The following is a 12,671-nucleotide window of genomic DNA, read 5'->3' on the forward strand; positions in this document are numbered from 1 at the left end:
AATTAATACACTGAAGGAAACATTTGGAAGTGAATTCAGAATTCTCAGCTTCAGCCTTTGAAGACAACAAATCTTGGTTTTATTTAGGTTCTGTATCAGTTAACTTTTCTTGCATAACAAATCACTCTAAAACTTGGTGGCCTGAAACAACCATTTATTTTTATTTTTATTATTTTGTAATCTCCATGCCCAACATGGGGCTTAAACTCCAAACAACCCCAAGATCAAGAGTTACATGCTCTACCAACTGAGCCAGCCACATGCCCCAAGACAACCATTTAACTTGCAATTCTGTGGGTTGGCAATTTGGGCTGGGCTCAGGTAGGTAGTTCTTTTGTCTTGACTGGGCTCACTCATGTGTCTTTGGTTAAATTCTGATCAGTTAGGTGACACTGGTTGTGGTGGTTGACTGATTGTTGGCTTGGTCAGTGGGGGTAAGACAATATTTCTTATTGTCCAGTGGGTTAGCTTGGCCTTGTTCACATGGTAGCCTGGCAGGGTTCTAACAGAAAGAGCAAAACTTGCAAGTCTCTTGAGACCCAGGCTTAGATTTCAAACACCTTCTACTACATTCTTTTGGTCAAAGAAAATCATAAAGCCAGACCAGATTCAAGGGATAGAGAAATTGATTCTACTTCTAGATGGGAGATGCTGCAAAATTACATTGCAGAAGATCTGGATATAAGATGAGTGTGGAAGGGAATCTATCACAGGCTCCTTCTGTTAAGGTGTCCTGATTTATAGTTAGTGTGTGACTTACAGTCATCTAGTAGTATCCCAAATTATAACATTTGAGTCCCCATGTGCATAGCTTAGTGGAAAAGTCATAGTCTATCACTTAGAGCCTTCATTCCTGATATGTTTTTGAAGGGTACAGATATATTTTATTTTTGACTCTGTTTTAAACTAGTAGTCTTTTTGATCTAGCAATTTGGACCCCCCATCTATTTTGGTCCCAAGAATATTTGGACTCCATGTTTCTGAGTATAAGCAGTTTTATCACAATCATGCTAACAGAGATAAGAGACTGCTAGTCGTTTCCCAATATATATCTTCTTGCTTAGAAATAAGAACATCTATTTTCAGTTTTTCCACACTGACACTTGGCTAAAAGCCTGCATTACCCAGCTTCCTTTGTAGTGAGGTAAGACATACAAGTTCTAACTTAAGACATACAGGTTTTGACCAATGAGTTGTAAAGACAAGTAACATTGCAACTTTTGGAAAGTGTCCCGAAAAGAAGTTTTCTTCATCCTTTCTTCTTTCTTCCTGGTTGGGATGAGGACTTGATGGCTGGAGTTCAAGCCACCATCTTGAATTATATGGATGCACATCAAGGATGGTGTAGCAACTGTATAGAAGGAGCCTGGGTCCCTGATGACCATGGAACAGCCTTCCAGTCCTGGGGTATCCCCACTTCCAGACTCCTTTATATTGAGAAATAGTTTTCCATCTGTTTAAGGCACTGTCTTACATTTTGTTGTTATTAGTATATGGAACTCTATCCTAATACCCCAGTATTGATGATATTTTATTGAGCAAGCTTTTGTTGAAACAGATTCCCTTAAGCCAACTAAAGTCCTTGATGAATTTTCTAAATTGTAAGGTAAACTATTTCCATTTTTTTCCATTTGTAATTTTATTCTACTGAACGTATTTTCATTGGGATTGGTTAGTTTCGTCTTAACTTTATAGTAAGGGTTTGCCTTATCAATAAATTCTTTTTCATAGTAAACTTTACTTGGCATTGTAGATTTTTGATTTGTGGATATGATTTTCATCAAGGTCTGGTTTCCCTGAGTCAAACTTTACAGATCTTATTTTTTCAAGAATGTGTGATTTTTCTGTAAAATTACAGCCAATAACAAAATTTATCATGTGCAGTTTCACCACTTTTCATGTTTTTCTATGGTGGTTATTTCCACCAAATCTACATTTTCTCAGGTTAGTTTTCAGAGTGGCCAATGTTATAAATGACATGTAGTTTTTAGTTTTATGTTTCTAATAAATTTTAATATGTGCATATTTAGACATTGACCATCGGGTCATTGGTTAGTTCTACCTGCTATATATTTTTAAAAGATTTTATCTATTTAAGATGTTTATAGAAAGAAAGCATGTGGGGGGAAGGAGCAGAGGGAAAGGGACAAGAAGACTCTACACTGAGTTCAGAGCCTGATGTGCGGCTCTATCCTATGACCTGAGCCAAAATCAAGAGTTGGACACTTGGGGGTTCCTGGGTGGCTCAGTCATTAAGCATCTGTCTTCAGCGGAGTTCATGATCCCAGGGTCCAGGGATCGAGACCCACATCAGGCTCCCTGCCCATTGGGAAGCCTGCTTCTCACTTTCCCACTCCCCCTGCTTGTGTTGCCTCTCTGCTGTGTCTCTCTCTGTCAAATAAATAAATAAAATCTTTTTTTTAAAAAAAGTATGGATGCTTAACCAACTGCACCACCCAGGCGCCCGCCCCTCTACTTGATATATTTTTATGACTTGGAAATTGATACTAATTTCTTGGTGATTCCATGAGGAATTTGTGAGCAACTCCCCTCAGATGTTCCAGAATTTTCCCATTCTTCAGACTGGATCTGTGCTATTGCACATCCATACTTATAAATATAAGTGATCTGTTTCTGGCAGTCTCCTTTTGTGCAAATCCTCCTAAGTCAAAGTTGTAATTACCATTATGTTATTTATTTATTAACATATAATATATTATTAGCCCCAGGGGTACAGGTTTGTGAATCATAAAGCTTACACACTTCACAGCACTCACCATATCACATACCCTCCCCAATGTCCATAATCCAACCACCTTCTCCTTACCCCCCTCCCCCTGGTAGCCCTGTTTGTTTTGTGAGATTAAGAGTCTCTTATGGTTTGTCTCCCTCCCAATTGCATCTTATTTCATTTTTTTCTTCCCTACCCCCAGACTCCCCACTTTGCCTCTCAAATTCCTCATAACAGGGAGAGCATATGATAACTGTCTTTCTCTGACTTATTTCACTCAGCATAATACCCTCATATTCCATCCACGTCATTGTAAATGGCAAGATTTCATTTCTTTTGATGGCTGCATAGTATTCCATTGTAGATATATACCACATCTTCTTTATCCATTAACCTATTGATGGACATCTAGGCTCTTTCCATAGTTTGGCTATTGTGGACATTGCTGCTATAAATATTCAGGTGCACGTGTGCCTTCAGATCATCACATTTGTATCTTTTTAAAAAAATTTTTATTTCTTTTCAGCGTAACAGTATTCATTGTTTTTGAATCACACCCAGTGCTCCATGCAATCCGTGCCCTCCCTAATACCCACCACCTGGTTCCCCCAACCTCCCACCCCCACACCTTCAAAACCCTCAGGTTGTTTTTCAGAGTCCATAGTCTCTCATGGTAAATACCCAGTACTGCAATTGCTGGGTCGTTGGGTAGCTCTATTTTCAACTTTTTGAGGAACCTCCATGCTGTTTTCCAGAGTGGCTGACCAATAGTGTTGGAGGGTTCCCCTTTCTCTGCATCCTCGCCAGCATTTGTCGTTTCCCGACTTGTTAATTTTAGCCATTCTGACTGGTGTGAGGTGGTATCTCATTGTGGTTTTGATTTGTATTTCCCTGATGCCGAGTGATGTGGAGCACTTTGTCATGTGTCTGTTGGCCATCTGATGTCTTTGCAGAAATATCTGTTCAGGTCCTCTGGCCATTTCTTGATTGGATTGTTTGTTCTTTGGGTGTTCAGTTTGATAAGTTCTTTATAGATTTTGGATACTAGCCCTTTATCTGATATGTCATTTGCAAATATCTTCTCCCATTCTGTCAGTTGTCTTTAGGTTTTGTTAACAGTTTCCTTTGCTGTGCAAAAGCTTTTTATCTTGATGAAGTCATAACAGTTCACTTTTGCCCTTGCTTCCCTTGCTTTTGGCGATATTTCTAGGAAGAAGTTGCTGCGGCTGAGGTCGAAGAGGTTGCTGTCTGTGTTCTCCTCAAGGATTTTGAAGGATTCCTGTTTCACATTGAGGTCTTTCATCCATTTTGAGTCTATTTTTGTGTGTGGTGTAAGGAAATGGTCCAGTTTCATTCTTCTGAATGTGGCTGTCCAATTTTCCCAACACCATTTGTTGAAGAGGCTGTCTTTTTTCCATTGGACATTCTTTCCTGCTTCTTCAAAGATTAGTTGACCATAGAGTTGAGGGTTTATTTCTGGGCTCTATATTCTGTTCCATTAATCTATGTGTCTGGTTTTGTGCCAGTACCATACTGTCTTTATGATGACAGCTTTGTAATAGAGCTTAAGTCTGGAATTGTGATGCCACCAACTTTGGCTTTCTTTTTCAATATTCCTCAGGTTATTCAGGTTATTTTCTGGTTTCATATAAACTTTAGGATTATTTGTTCCATTTCTTTGAAAAAAAAAAATGGATGGTATTTTGATAAGGATTGCATTAAACGTATAGATTGCTTTAGGTAGCATAGACATTTTCACAATATTTGTTCTGCCAATCCATCAGCAGGGAACATTTTTTCCATTTCTTTGTGTCTTCCTCAATTTCTTTCATGAGTGCTTTATAGTTTTCTGAGTAAAGAGTCTTTGCCTCTTTGGTTAGGTTTATTCCTAGGTATCTTATGGTTTTGGGTGCAATTTGTAAATGGGATTGACTCCTTAATTTCTCTTTCTTCTGTCTTGCTGTTGGTGTATCGAAATGCAGCTGATTTCTGTGCATTGATTTTATATCCTGACACTTTACTGAATTCCTGTGCAAGTTCTAGCAGATTTGGAGTGGAGTCTTTTGGGTATTCCACCTAAAGTATCACATCACCTGCAAAGAGTGAGAGTTTGACTTCTTCTTTGCTGATTCGGATGTCTTTAATTTCTATCTGTTGTTTGATTGCTGAGACTAGGACTTCTAGTACTATGTTGAATAGCAATGGTGATAGTGGACAGCCCTGCCATGTTCCTGACCTTCGGGGAAAAGCTCTCAGTTTTTTCCTATTGAGAATGATATTTGCTGTGGGTTTTTCATAGATGGCTTTGATGATATTGAGGTATGTACCCTCTATCCTTACACTGTGAAGAGTTTTAAAAAAAAATCAAATTTTCAAATTATTTATTTATTTATTTATTAAGATTTTATTTATTTATTTGTCAGAGAGAGAGAGGGAGAGCGAGCGAGCACAGGCAGACAGAATGGCAGGCAGAGAGAGGCAGAGGGAGAAGCAGGCTCCCTGCCGAGCAAGGAGCCCGATGTGGGACTCGATCCCAGGACGCTGGGATCATGACCCGAGTCGAAGGCAGCCGCTTAACCAACTGAGCCACCCAGGCGTCCCTTAAATTATTTATTTTTTAAAAATATTTTATTTACTTATTTGACAGAAAGAGTGAGATCACAAGTAGGCAGAGAGGCAGGCAGAGAGAGAGAGAGGGGGAAGCAGGTTCCGTGCTGATCAGAGCCCAATGGGGGTCTTGATCCCAGGACCCTGAGATCCTGACCCGAGCCAAAGGCAGAGGCTTAACCCACTGTGCCACCCAGGTGCCCCAACACTGTGAAGTGTTTTAATCAAGAAAGCGTGCTGTACTTTGTCAAATGCTTTTTTAGCATCTATTGAGAGTATCATATGGATCTTCTTTCTCTTATTAATGTTTTATATCACATTGATTTGTAGATGTTGAACAAACCTTGCAGCCCAGGAATAAATCCCACTTGGTTGTGAATAATCCTTTTAAAATACTGTTGGATCCTACTGACTAGTATTTTGATGAGAATTTTTGCATCCCTGTTCATCAAGGATATTGGTCAGCAATTCTCTTTTTTGGTGGGGTCTTTGTCTGGTTTTGGGATCAAGGTATTGCTGGCCTCATAAAATGAGGTTTGAAGTTTCTGTTTTTTGGAACAGTTTCAGGAGAATAGGTATTCATTCCTCTTTAAATGTTTGGTAGAATTCCCCTGGGACACCATCTGGCCTTGGGCTCTTTTCTGGGGGGGGGGGGTATTTTTGATGACTGCTCCAATCTTTTTACTGGTTGTGCTCCTGTTCAGGTTTTCTATTTCTTCCTGGCTCAGTTTTGGTAGTTTATATGTCTCTAGGAATGCATTCATTTATTCCAGATTGTCAAATTTGCTGGTGTATGGTTGCTCATAATTTGTTCTTATAATTTTTTATATTTCTTTGGTGTTGGTTGTGATTTCTCCTTTTTCATTCATGATTTTATTAATTTTGGTCCTTTCTCTTTTCTTTTTGATAAGTCTGGCCAGGGGTTTATCAATCTTATTAATTCTTTCAAAGAACCAGCTCCTAGTTTTGTTGATTTGTTCTACTGTGTTTTTTTTAAGATTTTATTTATTTGCCAGACAGAGATGACAAGTAGGCAGAGAGGCAGGCAGAGAGAGAGAGAGAGAGTGAGAGAGAGAGAGAGAGGAGGAAGCAGGCTCTCCACTGAGCAGAGAGCCTGACGCAGGGCTCGATCCCAGGACCCTGGGATTATGACCTGAGCCGAAGGCAGAGGCTTTAACCCACTGAGCCACCCAGGTGCCCTTGTTCTACTTTTTTTTGGGGGGGGGGTTCTATTTCATTGATTTCTGATCTGCTCTCTCTTGTTTCCCTTCTGCTGGGTTTAGGCTTTCTTTGCTGTTTTTTCTCCAGCTCTAGTTGTAGGGTTAGGTTATGTACTTGAGACCTTTCTTGTTTCTTGAAAAAGGCTTGTATTGCTATATACGTTCCTCTCAGGACTGCCTTTGCTGTATCCCAAAGGTTTTGAACAGTTGTGTTTTCATTTTCATTTGTTTCCAGAATTTTTTTCAATTCTTCTTTAATTTCCTGGTTGACCCATTCATTCTTAGTAGGATGCTCTTAAGCCTCCATGTATTTGAGTTCTTTTCAACTTTCCTCTTGTAGTCGAGTTCTAGTTTCAAAGCATTGTGGTCTGAAAATATGCAGGGAATGATCCCAATCTTTTGGTACCAGTTGAGACCTGATTTGTGATCCAAGATGTGATCTATTCTGGAGAATATTCCATATGCACTAGAGAGGAATGTCTATTCTTTTGTTTTGGGATGGAATGTTCTAAGTATATCTGTGATGTCCATCTGGTCCAGTGCGACATTTAAAGCCTTTATTTCCTTGTTGATCTTTTGCTTAGATGATCTGTACATTTCAGTTGGGGGTGGTGTATTAAAGTCCCCTACTATCATTTATTAATGCTGATGTGCTTTTTTGATTTTGTTTTTAGTTGGTTTATATAGCTGGCTGTTCTCATGTTAGAGGCATAGATATTTAAAATTGTTAGATCTTCTTGTTGGACAGACCCTTTGAGTATGAGATAGTGTCCTTCCTCATATCTTATTATAGTCTTTGGCTTAGAATCTAATTGATCTGATATAAGGATTACCACCCCAGCTTTCTTTTGATGTCCATTAGCATGCTAATTTTTTTTCCACACCCTCACTTTAAATCTGGAGGTGTCCTTGGATCTCAAATGAATTTCTTCCAGACAGCATATATATGGGTCTTTTTTTTTTTCCATTTTGACACCCTGTGTCTTTTGATTGGGGCATTTAGCCCATTTATATTCAGGGTAGCTATTGAAAGATGAATTTATTCCCATTGTTTTGCCGGTAAGGTGACTGTTACTGTATATTGTCTCTGTTCCTTTGTGGTCTATGTTACTTTTAGGCTCTCTCTTTGCTTGGAGGACCCCTTTCAATATTTCCTGTAGGGCTGGTTTGGTGTTTTCAGATTCTTTTAATTTTTGTTTTTCCTGGAAGCTTTATTAACCTCTCCTATTTTCAATGACAGCCTACTTGGATATAGTATTCTTGGCAGTAGTTTTCTCACTTAGTGTTCTGAATATATCATGCCAGTCTTTTCTGACCTGCCAGGTCTTTGTGGATAGGTATGCTGCCAATCTAATATTTCTACTATTGTGTGTTAGAGACCTCTTGTCCTGAGCTGCTTTTAGGATTTTCTTTCTGTCACCGAGACTTATAAGTTTTACTGTTAGATGATGGGTTGTGGACCTAACCTATTTTTCTTGATTTTGAGGGGGGTTCTCGTACCTCCTGGATTTTGGGGCCTCTTGCATTCACCAAATTAGGGAAATTCTCTACTATAATTTGCTCCAATATACCTTTTGACCCTCTCTCTTCTGGTATCTCAATTATTCTAATATTGTTTTGTCTTATGGTATCACTTGTCTCTTAAAATCTCTCCTTGTGGTCCAGTAGTTGTTTCTCTCTCTGTTGCTCAGCTTCTTTATTCTCCATCATTTGGTTTTCTATATCACTAATTCTCTCTTCTGCCTTATTTATCCTAGCTGAAAGAGCCTCCATTTTTGATTGCACCTCATTAATAGGTTTTTTCATTTTAACCTGTTTAGATTTTAGTTCTTTTATTTCTCCAGAAAGGAATTCTCTAGTATCTTCCATGCTTTTTTCGAGCCAAGCTATGTCCTTGATAGTCATCTTTCTAGTTCTGACATATTACTAATATCCATATTAATTAGGTTCCTAGCTGTCGGTACTGCCTCTTGTTCTTTTCTGCCTGGTGAGTTTTTCAGCCTTCTCATTTTATCCGGATAAGAATAGATGAATGAGAGAACAACATACTAAAAGGGTAGCAACAACCCCAGAAAAATATACAGTAACCAAGTCAGGAGAAACCCCAAACTGGGAGGACACAAAAGGAGGAAGAAAAGAAAAAGAAACCATTTTAGACTGGTGAATAGAAGGGAGACACACACTTGCTTTGGGTGTATTTTGGTCTTCTAGAAGATGCTACTTCCCAAAATGTTAAAGAAAGATAAATATATATATACACACACACACACACAAATAAGGGCAAACACAATGAAGTGTTGGAATATGACTGTAACAGTGAAAATTTAAAAAGATTCTAAAAAAGGAATTTATAAGAAAAGAAGTTTGAGAAATGAAAAAGAAAAGGAGGAAGGAATATGATCAGGCCGGAGTCAGAACAAAGTCATGTGCTAGATTTAGGGTACATTTTAATCTTTTAGAAAAAATTGTATCCCAAACTTTTAAAGAAAAAAAATCTCTATGTGTTAAATACAATGAAAGGATAAAATGTGAGTATAACAATGAAAATCTAAAAAGATTTTTAAAAAGGTATTGATAAAATAGTTAAAAACATTAAAATAGGAAAGAGGAACAATTTTAAAAAATAGAATCAGAAAAAATAAATTTAAAAAGATTTAACTTTGAAAGACTAAAGGAACATGGGAAAAAAGCCATGAATCCTATGTGCTGCATTCCACTAGCTCTGGAGTTCTGCAGTTCTCTTTGATCAGTAAACCTGGTCTTGTCTGGATGTTCTTGCTGATTTTCTGGGTGAGGGGCCTGTTGCAATGATTCTCAAATGTCTTTGCTCAAGGCAGAACTGCCTTGCCCTTGCCAGGGGCCAGGCTAAGTAATCTGCTTGGGTTTGCTCTCAGTAGCTTTTGTTCCCTGAATGCTTTCTGTACAGCTTCAGAGGACAGCAATGAAAATGGCATCCTTCCAATCTCTGGCCCTGTAGGAGGATAGAGCTCAGGGTCCCACTCCTCAGTGCACCCTCAGAGAAAAGCAGTCCATCCCTCCTGTCTCCCTGGTCTCTGGCCATGCTCCATGCCCACTGGGCCTCTGACTGAGTGTTTCTATCTCTGGCACACGGCCCCGTTTGGAGTCTCCAAACCCAGCAAATTCCTGCAGCATGATCTTGAGTCACTTGTCCCAGAAGAGGGAGGTGAGTCTCCTCAGATCTGCTGCTTGTTGGGTCCCTGCTTGAAGAACAGTGGCCTGACTGTGCTGCAGATCACAGTTAAAGTAACCCTGACCTGAGAGCCCACTGCTAGGCTCCCCTGCTCTGATATCTGGGAGCTCTGCACACTCAGACACCCCTGATCCTACTGTGACCCCACAGGTCCTGAGACCACACTGTCCCTGCAAGGGCTCCACCCCCTTCTTAGCTTCTGGAGCGACATCCCTCAGTGGAGCAGCCTTCTAAAAGTTCTGAATTTGTGCTCCACTGCTCTCTCACTTGCCAGTAGCCAGCCCCTCCCCTGATGGTCTATCTTCCCAAATGTTGCTTTGGACTCACTTCTCCGTAACTCCTACTTTCCTGGAAAGTGGTTGATTTTCTGTTCCTAGAATTGATGCTCTTCTTCACTTCTCTCTCCTGTTGAGTTTGTAGCTATTCAAAATGGTTTGTTAACTATCTAGCTGAACTCCAGGACCAGATGATATTTAGGACTCTTAAATATCATCAAAGCTCCTCAGCCATCTTGCTCCTCCCTCTCTCCTTTTAGTTTTGTTAATTGTTTTCTTTGCTGTGCAGAAGCTTTTTAGTTTGATGTAGTCTCAATTGTTTATTTTTGATTTTGTTTCTTCTGCCTCAGGGCACCTATCTAGAAAAAAAGTTGCTATGGTTGATGTCAAATAAATTACTGCCTATGTTCTTTTATAGGACTTTTATGGTTTCAGGTCTCACATTTAGGTCTTTCATCCATTTTGAATTTACTTTTTGTGTATGGTGTAAGACAGTGGTCCAGTTTCTTTCTTTTGGATGTTGCTGTCCAGTTTTCCCAGCACCATTTATTGAAGAGACTTTTCCCCATTATATATTCTTTCTTGATTTGTTGATGATTAATTGACCTTATAATTGTGGGTTTATTTCTGAGTTTTCCGTTCTGTGGGAAGCCTTCCATCTGTAAACCCAAAACAGAGGTCTCTGCATTCTGTCCCTCCTGGCACCCGGATCATCAGCGTTCTTCATGTGCTGATTGTGATGCACATACTCCCTTCTGCGATTAGCTGCTGCCACTTGTGGCCAACCCTAGTTGCTCTCTTCTTTTGTGTATGTAGTGATAGCTTTGTCATCATCTTTCCCATTCTAATTTCCTGCCAGGAAAGGACTTACTCCTGCTTGTATCAGTCTTTTTGTGTTTCCTAACTCAAAATCCTAAGACTGGGAATCTGATTGGTTGGCCAGGTTATCTTTTTGTGTTAGGCCAAAAAGCATTGCTGGCTGGCCTCTGGTTTTTCATCCCTTGGATTGTGAGTCCATACTGAGTTCCATTGGCTATGGTCTGTCTTGGTGGCTGTAACCAGTGAATGTCCGAGTCATATGGTATATAACATGGTAGACTGGGCAGCAGGGTTTAAGTGTAGGGTAGTTAGGCCAGGGGCTTGGGTTGTGGCACTCACTAATGGATATTTTAAGTATAGAATATTGACTGGCAGGATTAGTTTTCAGATGCTACCTTCCCTACTGGTTATTTTTCAATAATATAGTAATATTTAATAAAATATTAAAATATAATATACATTAAAATATACTAATGGTAATTATTTGCTAGCTAGTACAGCTGTACTGGTTATTAAAATACTGAATACCAAAAAAAATACTGAATACCAAAAAAAATACTGAATACCTCCTAGTGAGAAGTAGGTTTTTTTCTGAGCCACTTCAGTGTTTCTCCCACCCCTGCTGACTTGACCTCTCACTCAGAACCCCAAGATCTTCTTACTACCCAGCAACTAAAGAGTTAATTTGTGGTATAGCAGAGGACTCCAGGCTTCTGTCCCAGGGTTAGGGTTGGCTTTCATTTTGATTGGCCTAGTGCCACAGTGATTATTAAATATTTTGAATGCTACTCCTGTGACTTGCAAGGAAAGAGGATTCAAAATTCATATTGCAGAAGGCATATGTACAGTATTTTCTCTGTGTACTTGTGTAAGTATAGTTGTAACACATTTTGTAATTCAGTTGATTTATTTTAAAGCAATTTCAATGTGTCTGTCTATAAGTTTTGCATTTTTAAAAACGTTCACCACTTAATATGTAAAAAAAAAAATCAGGTGTTTAAAAAAGCATTTTTAAAGTGATAATCTTTCCCTAGGTTCACTCTTCTATTGCCAGAAAAATTAATTTTGGTCACAAATCAGAATGAGTTGGTTGCCTGTTAGTATTATATTTTAGTAAAATTGACCTATGGGGGGAAAATCCCCTTTCCTTTACAGAGAAGAACTGATTTCACAGTAGAAACAGATTTATTAGAATCTCCTACAGGGCTGTGATGGAAAACTACCCAAAAGTAAACCAAGCATTGTTGAATGTTTTCATTCCTGGTAAGGATTTGGCATGATGTATAGTGTCTGGCCATCATGGATCAGTGCTGATCCACGGACTGAGTAAATAATAGGATTCAGAAATGAACATATGTTCATAGAACATATGAGGTCTTAAGCTAGAATTTGGCTGATACTAAAATGTGTAGGATGCAAAGTATTGCCCTGAACTTTCACAGAACAAAATTACATTTGGTTTATTCTTCAGTAGTTGAAGTGTGTTTGCTGAAAGAAACTACATTATGTAGTTCAAATTCAAAGAATGCAGACTTTTAGTATTTCAGAGGGAGTCAGGAACATTATTCAAGAATTGTCTCCTTTTGCTGACCCCTTCAATATATAAAGTAATAAAAATGTCTCACTCAGATTTATTATGATATGAACCGTGACTCTAAAGCAACACGACTCTTTTTTGTATGTGACTTGTGGAATGAGGGTGATTATTCTAGAATCATAAACAATGGTTATTCCTTTTGGGGGAAGTAAGTAGTCTAGTGAATAGACATTTGATTAGAACTCAGGAAACTCAGACTCAACTTCCACAC

Source organism: Mustela putorius, unplaced genomic scaffold (genome assembly GCF_011764305.1).
Source record: "Mustela putorius furo isolate JIRA1106 unplaced genomic scaffold, ASM1176430v1.1 tig00003899_pilon_pilon_pilon, whole genome shotgun sequence".
Taxonomy (NCBI): Eukaryota; Metazoa; Chordata; class Mammalia; order Carnivora; family Mustelidae; genus Mustela; species Mustela putorius.